Raw genomic sequence first — 8,902 nt, 5'->3', positions numbered from 1 at the left:
ATGTGCATACAGATGTATGTGTATGTGGCCAGTGGGGGAGGGGGCGTCATTCTCTGGGCACCTTTTTGTTTGAGTTGGAGTCTCTTACTCATCTGAAGCTTAGCATTAGGCTGGACTGACCAGCAAGCCAAAGGGATCGTCATCCTGATCATTCTGTCTCTACATCCCCAGCACTTGGATTCAGAGAATGCAACACCATGTGCCTTTTAAAAGTGGGAATTGGGGATCGAACTTGGATTTTGTGCTTACAAAGGAATCACTTTACTGAGAACTATCTCCCCAGGCCTCCGAGAAGACTTGGGGGTGACTTTTTTCCTCTTTAATATAAACAAATGAAACTCCCCCACCTCTGTGTGCCTGTCTGGCTTTACCTCTCTGTCTCTGTCTCTCTGTGTATCTCTGAGTCTCTGTCTCTATTTCTGTGTGTCTCTGTCTCTCTCTATGTATTCATTGTCACACCCAGCCTTCAGAGATTCCCCCCAAGACTCCCTTCAGCCCCCTTATTGAAATGTAGTTTATTAACCCATCCTGCAGCTAGCCTGTACTTATGGGAGATCCTTGGGAAACGCTGAGCTGTGTTCCTTTAGAGGCTGTTGGCGTTCCACTAGTCTGAGTATAAGATGGGAGGGAATCTCCCCAATGCAACTGCACTTTATACCTTCCTCGGCCAACACCTGTGTGGGCAAAGGTCCGCCCTCCAGCTTCCTGGGATAGGAGCTGAGGAGCTTGAAGCAGGGTAAACCAAGTTCGTTCATAAGAGGCTCCTGTTCATTCAAGGGAAGCATCTCATTAAGCTGTTAGGCAGCACACTCTCATCTTAGGGTCAGTGTGCCACAGAATGGCTCAGGGGATGCAAGACGGGACCTTTAGTAGGAGGAAGATTCGACAAGGTGCTCACTGCTGAACTATTTGCTAATGATACTTTGGAGAGCAGAGAAATCGATGCTTTTGGTTGGGTACCTATTAGTGTACCCATCGGCCTCTGGATACTTTCCATCCAGTGAGTGCAAAGATGGCCCTGGTTTAAGAAAATAGTTCACAAAATAAAAGCCAAAACCTTGAAGCTTGGGGAAATACTGGTAGGGATGGGAAGTATTGTCGATAGGGATGGGGGAGGTATAACAAAGGAGAGAGGGAGAGAGAGTGATCCGAATGCATTATGGAATTATCAAGCAAAAAAAAATCAATTATAAAAGCAAATAAATTCTGATTAACGTGTAAGAATTGTGTATTTTTATGAAGAATTGATTGTTTTAAGACAAAGCCTCTCTACTTAGCCCAAGCTGACCTCAAACTTATTTTCCTCCTGCTTCAGCCTCCCAGGTATTAGGATTAACAGGTGTGAGCCATCATACCCAGTGCTGCCAAGAAACTCTAATGACCAGGAGTTGGGCGGGAGAGGGATGTGCAGAGCAGGTGCAAGGAGGAAAAGCAACTAGGTGCTCAGAGTGACAGTACACGTTGGAGAGAATGTGGAGAAAGAGGAACACTCCTCCATTGTTGGTGGGATTACAAACCGGTACAGCCACTCTGGAAATCAATCTAGAGGTTCCTCAGAAAACTGGAAATAAATCTACCTGAAGACCCAGCTATACCACTCTTGGACATATACCCAAAAGATGTCCCACCATGCCACAGGGGCGCCTGCTCCACTATGTTCACAGCAGCCTTATTTGTGAATAGCCAGGAGCTGGAAACAACCCAGAGGTCCCACAACAGAAGAATGGATACAGAAAATGTGGTTCATCGACCCAATGGAATATTATTCAGCTATTAAGAACAAGGACATCATAAGTTTTGCAGACAAATAGATGAAACTAGAAAATATCATCCTGAGTGAGGTAACTCAGACCGAAAAGGACAAGCATGATACATACACACTAATAAGTGGATATTAGCATATATATATATATATATATATATATATATATATATATATATATATATATACATACATACACAGAATACCCAGGATACAATCCACAGAACTCAAGAAGGTTAACAAGCCAAAGAACCCAAATGAGAATGCCTCAGTCCCACTTGGGAGGGAGAAGAAAGCAATTGTGGGGGTGAGGGCAGAGGGAAGGAGGAACCTGAGTGGGAGAGGGAACAGGGAGTGGAAAAAGGAGACATAATCAGGTATTGGGGGAGGGGTCAGGAGTAAATCCCTGGGAGTCAGCAGAAAGAATGGAAATAGGCAACCTCAGAAGGTGAGAAGTAGGGGACCCTCTAGAATGAACCAGGGACCTAGAACATGAGAGATGATCAGGACTTAGAGGGAGGGGCATTAGATGAAATGCCCAATAGTAGGGAAACAGAACTTGTAAAGTCTACCTCCAGTAGAAAGACAGGGCAACAATTGGAGGGATGGGGTTGCCATCCTTTCGTCAAAAACTCTGACCCATAATGGTTCCTGTCTAAAAGAATTGCATGGACAAAAATGGAGAAGAGACTGAGGGAAAGGAAGTCTAGTGACAGGCCCAAATTGGGATCCTGCTCAAGGGGAGGTTCTAAGGCCTGACATTATTACTGATGCTTTCAGACAGGAGCCTAGCATGGTGGCCCTCCAGGCGGCCCAACAAACAACTGAAAGAGTCAGATGCAGATATTTACGCCCAACCAATGAAAAGAACTTGGGAACCCTGTGGCTGAATTCTGGAAAAGCTGGAAGAAGCTGAGGAAGAGGGTGACCCCATAGGAAGACCAGCAGTTGCAACTGACCTGGATCCCTGAGATCTCTCAGACACTGAGCCACCAACCAGACAGCATACAGCAGCTGATATGAGGCCCCCAACACATACACAGCAGAGGAATGTCTGGTCTGGCCTCAGAGAGAAGATGCACCTAACCGTTGAGAGACTTGAGGTCCCAGGGAGTAGGGAGATGTGGGGGGGTGGGGGGGGGCATCCTCTTGAAGACAGGGGAGGAGGAATGGGATAAGAAACAGTCTGAGGGTAGACTGGGAGGGAATTAATGACTGGACTGTAAAATAAGGTTAAAGAATAACAATTTTTTAAAAAGAAGGAAAAAGTGGTACATTAACCAGTGCCTATTAACCAGATAGCATAGCATCTCAATGGCTGCTGAATTTCTGCATGTTCAAACTTGGACAGCTTCTAAAGTCACCAAGGGTAAAATCGGCAATTCTCGTAGGACACACTTGTCTATAGGTCCTGCCCTCCCTCTGCCTTCCTTCTCTGCCAGTCCACCTTCCTCCCCTGAGCACCAACATTAGCCAGAGTGCTCCACCCACACACTCAGACTCAGACTTTGCACCAGGAAGCTCCCTGACCCCAGACTTCCTGGCTCTTCCCAGTTTTCATTCAAATGTCTTTTACCATCTGAGCTGGGCCTGGCCTCACTGTTCATAAAAGTGTGTCCTCCCAGCCCTTTTATGTGTATCCTCTGACTCACGATCTTCCCTTCTAGCCCCCCACGCCCAAACTGAACTCCATGGGGCAGACACCTGTGATTTTTCACTGTTGTGTTTCCAGTATCTACAACAGAGCAGGACACGTACTCGTGTTGATTTATGCTTGTTTGTGAATGAATGAATTGAATGAATGAATGAATGGATAAATATCAATGTCCTATAAAGCAGGTGCTAAATACATGTGTGTGTGTGTGTGTGTGTGTGTGTGTGTGTGTGTGTGTGTGTGTGTGTACATATATCATCCCTTGTCATCCCTTGTCCCTTACTCCTAAATCTTCTTCTCCAAAGTCTCTTGGCTATTCTGGCATTAACCCACATATTTCTAAATAGAATGCTTCCTAGCTACGTGGTAAGAAACCATACAGGTCAGCTTCAGGACACAGAGAAAGCAACCTGAACTGGCCAAGAAAGTCTCCTCCTTGCCAGCTTGCCCAGGGAGAGGGTGCTCTGCAGGCCAGTGGGAGAGAAAAGACATCCGTGGTCTTACCTCCATGTTGTAATGTCGACCTGCTAAGCGAGATGTGCAATCCAGGCATGGCTGCGGTGGGGATAACCTGCTGCTTTCTGACTAGACTTGAGGCCTGCTCCACAGAGAGGAATTTGTGCCTGCTAGTATAAAACTCCTCCAAGTCCCACGGCTGGAGAGCTCGATGACCCTTCAGGGAACCAACTATTGCTGTTTTACTAAGTGGCCATGTCGTCAAGCTGCCTTCTTTGTTTCTTTTATTGAATATATTTTATTTACATTTCAAATGTTTTCCCCTTTCCTGGTTCCCCTCCATAAACCCCCTATCCAATCCCCCCTTCCTCTGCTTCTATGAGGGTGCTCCCCCACCCACCCTCTCCTGCCTCCCTGCCCTGACATTCCCCTACACTGGGGCATCGAGCCTTGGCAGGCCAAGGGCTTCTCTTCCCATTGATGCCCAACAAGGGCATCCTCTGCTACATGTGCAGCTGGAGTCATGGGTTTATCCGTGCAGACTCTTTGGATAGTGTTTTAGTCCCTAGGAGCTCTGGTTGGTTGGTATTGTTGTTCTTAATGGGGTTGTAAACCCCTTCAGTTCCTTCAATCCTTTCTCTAAATCCTCCATTGGGGACCCAGTTCTCAGTTCAGTGGTTGGCTGTGAGCACGTACCAGTTTTTGTCATGCTCTGGCAGAGCCTCTCAGAAGACAGCAATATCAGTCTCCTGTCAACATGCACTTTTAGCATCAGCAATATTGTCTGGGTTTGGTGGCTGTATTTGGGCTGGATCCCCAGGAGGGGCCGTCTCTGCGTGACCTTTTCTTCAGTCTCTGCTCCAAACTTTGTCTCCGTATTTCCTCCTGAGAAGATTTTTGTTTCCCCCTGTAAGAAGAGCTGAAGCATCCGAACTTTGGTCGTCCTTCTTCTTGAGCTTCATATGGTCTGTGAATTGTATCTCAGGTAATCAGAGCTTTTGGGCTAATGTCCACTTTTCAGTGAGTGCATACCATGTGTGGTTTTCTGTGACTGGGTTACCTCACTCAGGATATGTTCTAGTTCCACCCATTTGCCTAAGAATTTGAAGTCATTGTTTTAAATGCGTGCCTTCTAAATACTTAAAGTTTATCTTTGTGTATCTGTATTGTCTCTGACTTTGATCAAAAGAAGACTTCTCAATGCAGTGAGTGGTGGGAAATTTGGAGACTCATAACTGATCAAAGTGCTGAGAATAAGTGTCAGCGGTGTTCACCCCAAACAGGACATCGATATCAACACCCCACCACCTCCACCCCCAACCCTCAGGGAACACTGCAGCAGAAGAGGCAGAAACTGGAGGATGGGGAAGAGAAATACTGGGAAATACTGTAATCTGGACATGACACGGATGTAACACTCAGGAATTCACACCAACCGTGAATGTGTGGGATGTGTTGGAGGAGTTGGGGTATAGATATGATCAAAATGTATTGTATACATGGTATAAAAATCTCAAAGAATGTTTTAACATGTTAGCGCTGTTATTTATTGCCCTATCAATTTAAGACACGAAACGCCTAAATTCCTATTACCGAAGAAGACAATATGTCACTCGTCCATTGCCCTAGACTTCTCTTTCTACCGTGCATAATTACGGAAGAATGTAGTGCGAGTGAGTGCGTGTGAGTATGTGTGTGTGTTATGTCCTTCTGTGTGTGTGCATGAGTTTGTATTTATGTGTGTAGGAGTGTGTATAGTGTGTATGTGAGAGAGGGAGACTTCATTTCATATGTGTATGAGTTTGTATGAGTGAGCGTGTGTGGTAGAGTGTGTGTGTGTGTGTGTGTGTGTGTGCATTATGTATTTCTGTGTGTATGTGCATGAGTTTGTATTCATGTATATATAGGAGTATATGTAGTGTGTGCAAGAGAGAGACTTCAATGTGTTTGTGTGTGTGTGTGTGTGTATCTGTAAAGTCTCTACCCTTTGCTAGGGTGAAACTCCATGAACAGAAATGTTTACCTGGTTTGCTCAGTGAATCGCAGTACCAGAAGATGCTGGATAAGAGAGTGCATATGAACACATATGGAATGAGTTGCTAATTTCTCAGATCTGTGACATGAGATGTATCTCCAGAGCTACACTGCCCATTCCTCTTCCCCACGTCCCTCTTGACCACCTAGCTAGTTACTCCCCCTGAACATTGCGTGGGCATCTAAGCAATTCCAGAAACCATCCAGCTTTATTCCTCTGCGTTCTCACATCTTATCATTAGCATATGTTAATTTACAGTTACTGGTTTCTTTATTAAGCTCTTTCTCCCATGAACCTGAAGCCTCCTTATAGACTGCCTGGGAGATTTCTAGGCCCCCAATATCTTTCACAGTGTCAGACTGATTACAATAGAATCCCCAACATCTCTGAGTAAAGCGCACACAGCCCTGCCACCACCGATGGTCTTCTGGCAGAAGGCAAGTCCTATGGTCAGCTACCATCACAGTGCCCAAGTGTGACTCCCCTGTCTCTCCCTTCCCTCTGCTCTTCCCCATCTTCAGCAATCCCAGGTCATTTTATACACTTATTGTTACTGCTCCTTTTCTATCTCCTTCCATATTTAAACCTCTCTCAAAAATAAACATAGCATGTGGTTGGAGAGAGGACTCAGCAGTTAAAACCACTGGCTGTTGCTCTTCCTGGGTTCCGTGCCTACGCTGCAGCTCACGAGTGTCAGATAACCCAAATTCCAGGGGGTCCAAGACCCTTTCCTAGCTTCCTCAGATACCAGGCACACATGTGGTACACAGATAAACGTGCAGGCAAAACACTAATACACATAAAATTAGAGAGGGAGACAGACAGACAAGACAAACAGAGACAAAGATCTTCCATATTATAATTATTAGAATCCAAGCCACATTGTCTCTTCCAAGAGAGGTTAATGGCCTCATAAAATGTATTTCACTGGATTCGTCTGAAAAAAAAAAAATAACAAACAATTGAAAATATAGAAAACATACGTGCAGTTGCAAAGTTCCCTGTGCTTGGTGACCGGCCGGCCTGCAGACTGAACTGAGTTGGAGACACCACATTTCACTCTAAAATGAAATGGTTTCTTGGGCTCCATGGCTTTGGGTCAATTTCAGCTGTTTTATTCCTAATCCGAGCTGTACGGCTAGGACGCTTTTGCTGTGTTTCAACTTCTGATGGAAGAGAAAGCAGTTAACATGTAAACTTTCACCCACAGGAAACTCCATTCTGAATGGGCCGGCTGACTCACTGGCACAGCCCATGGTCACAAAGGAATGAACCGTGAAGGGACAGCTTAGGAGGGTGGGGCTGCTTATAAGTTGATTGAGGAACGTTTTGTCTCTGTGATGAATGGTCTGCCATTGATTTCCTGCTCCTCATGCATTATTGACTCAGAGTCTCCCGGATCCATTTTCATGCTGTTAGATTGTGGCTATAAAGACAGTGCAGGGATGGGTCAAGGGGAAAGAACATAAGCTCTTTAAATACCCCCATAATCCACTACTCTCTTATACCTGCAGGTAACAGTAAGGACAAGATTAGGTGAGCGTGAGCTGCCTACATAGTTTGCAGGGCCAAAAATAGAAATGCAAAAAGCTTTGTCCAAAAATAGATGATTCAACACATCAGAACTGACAGTCAAGTGTCAGAGCCCTCTAAGGGCATATATATCCACAAAGCTAACACTAAAGAGGAAGTCAGATGATGAGTTAGAAACATCCTCTATCCCTCCCCTCTACCCTTCCCTACTTCTACGACCAGAATGAACATGTCATTCCTTACATGGTTGAATAAAAACTTGTCATCATCTTCTGCCCAGCGTTTTTTGTTTTGTTTTGTTTTGTTTTGTTTTTTTATGCCCTAAGTATCTCATTCTTCTAATAAAAAAAAAAAAGTCTTACTAGATGCCACTGATTCCAGAGAGGGCTAAGCAAAGTCCACCTTTGGTCTGACTGTGATAAAAGGCTTACTAATCTATGATAAGGATGTGTATGCACAAACATGTTTACAGGGGAGAGTGCGCTGTCTCGTCAAAGGACACGCTTCTCCGGACGTCTGACTCACCACAGGTCCTGTCGGACTCAGACTTGGGGGGTACAGGTGAGACCCAGGACACATCTGAGAACCACTCTCTGGGTAGCAAAGCCAGGAACTGCCCTGTCCCTTGAGACCCACACTAGCAACAAGGGTAGTAGACTAACGATGGGGTGTCTCTGAATACAGGTGGGCCATGAGGGTAGAGTATACCCCAGATTTCAAATAATCACCCCAAAATGAGAGAAAATATCCCATTAAGAGCAGTATACTTTCTGGGTAAGATATATTAGTATAATTCCATTGGTTTTGTCCTGTGATGTCATTGTTGATGACACTGTTCCACAAGATCAGCAGCCTCCTGTGTCCTTCCTCTCCAGTGGATTCTACTCTCTTTCGGACAGGAGCATAGGACCAGCCCAGGGAGAGACACACTTCAACTGTCAAGGTCTTGCTATGCCAAGCTTCTTCTCTCTCTCTCTCTCTCTCTGTCTCTCTCTCTGTCTCTCTCTCTCTCTCTCTCTGTCTCTCTCTCTCTCTCTCTCTCTCTCTCTCTCTCACTCACTCACTTTCTTCCTCCCTCCCTCCCTCCCTTCCTCTCCCTCTCCCCGCCCCTTACCCTCTCCTTTTCCCTCTCCCTTTCTGGAGTGAGTAGACTTTAGGACAAGATCTTATCACGTGCAACTCTATCCTAACTAGTCCATTAATATCTGAAAAGTTCATGCTCTATGTAAGTCTTTCGCAGAACCTCCCACTTACTTTCTGGTCAGTGTGTGTATGAATTTCAAAAAGATCATATATGTCCTCAGTCATGGTCTCCTTCAAAAATCTATCTCCAGCTTACCTAATATTACCTATATGAGCCTAGGCAACATCAGTGATAATATAATTTTTTTTTTGAGACATGACTTTACCATATAGTTCTGACTGCTCTGGAATTCACTATGTAGACCAGGCTGACTTTGAA

The sequence above is a fragment of the Micromys minutus genome (assembly GCF_963924665.1).
Source record: "Micromys minutus genome assembly, chromosome: 10".
Taxonomy (NCBI): domain Eukaryota; kingdom Metazoa; phylum Chordata; class Mammalia; order Rodentia; family Muridae; genus Micromys; species Micromys minutus.
This window is presented reverse-complemented; position numbering follows the sequence as displayed.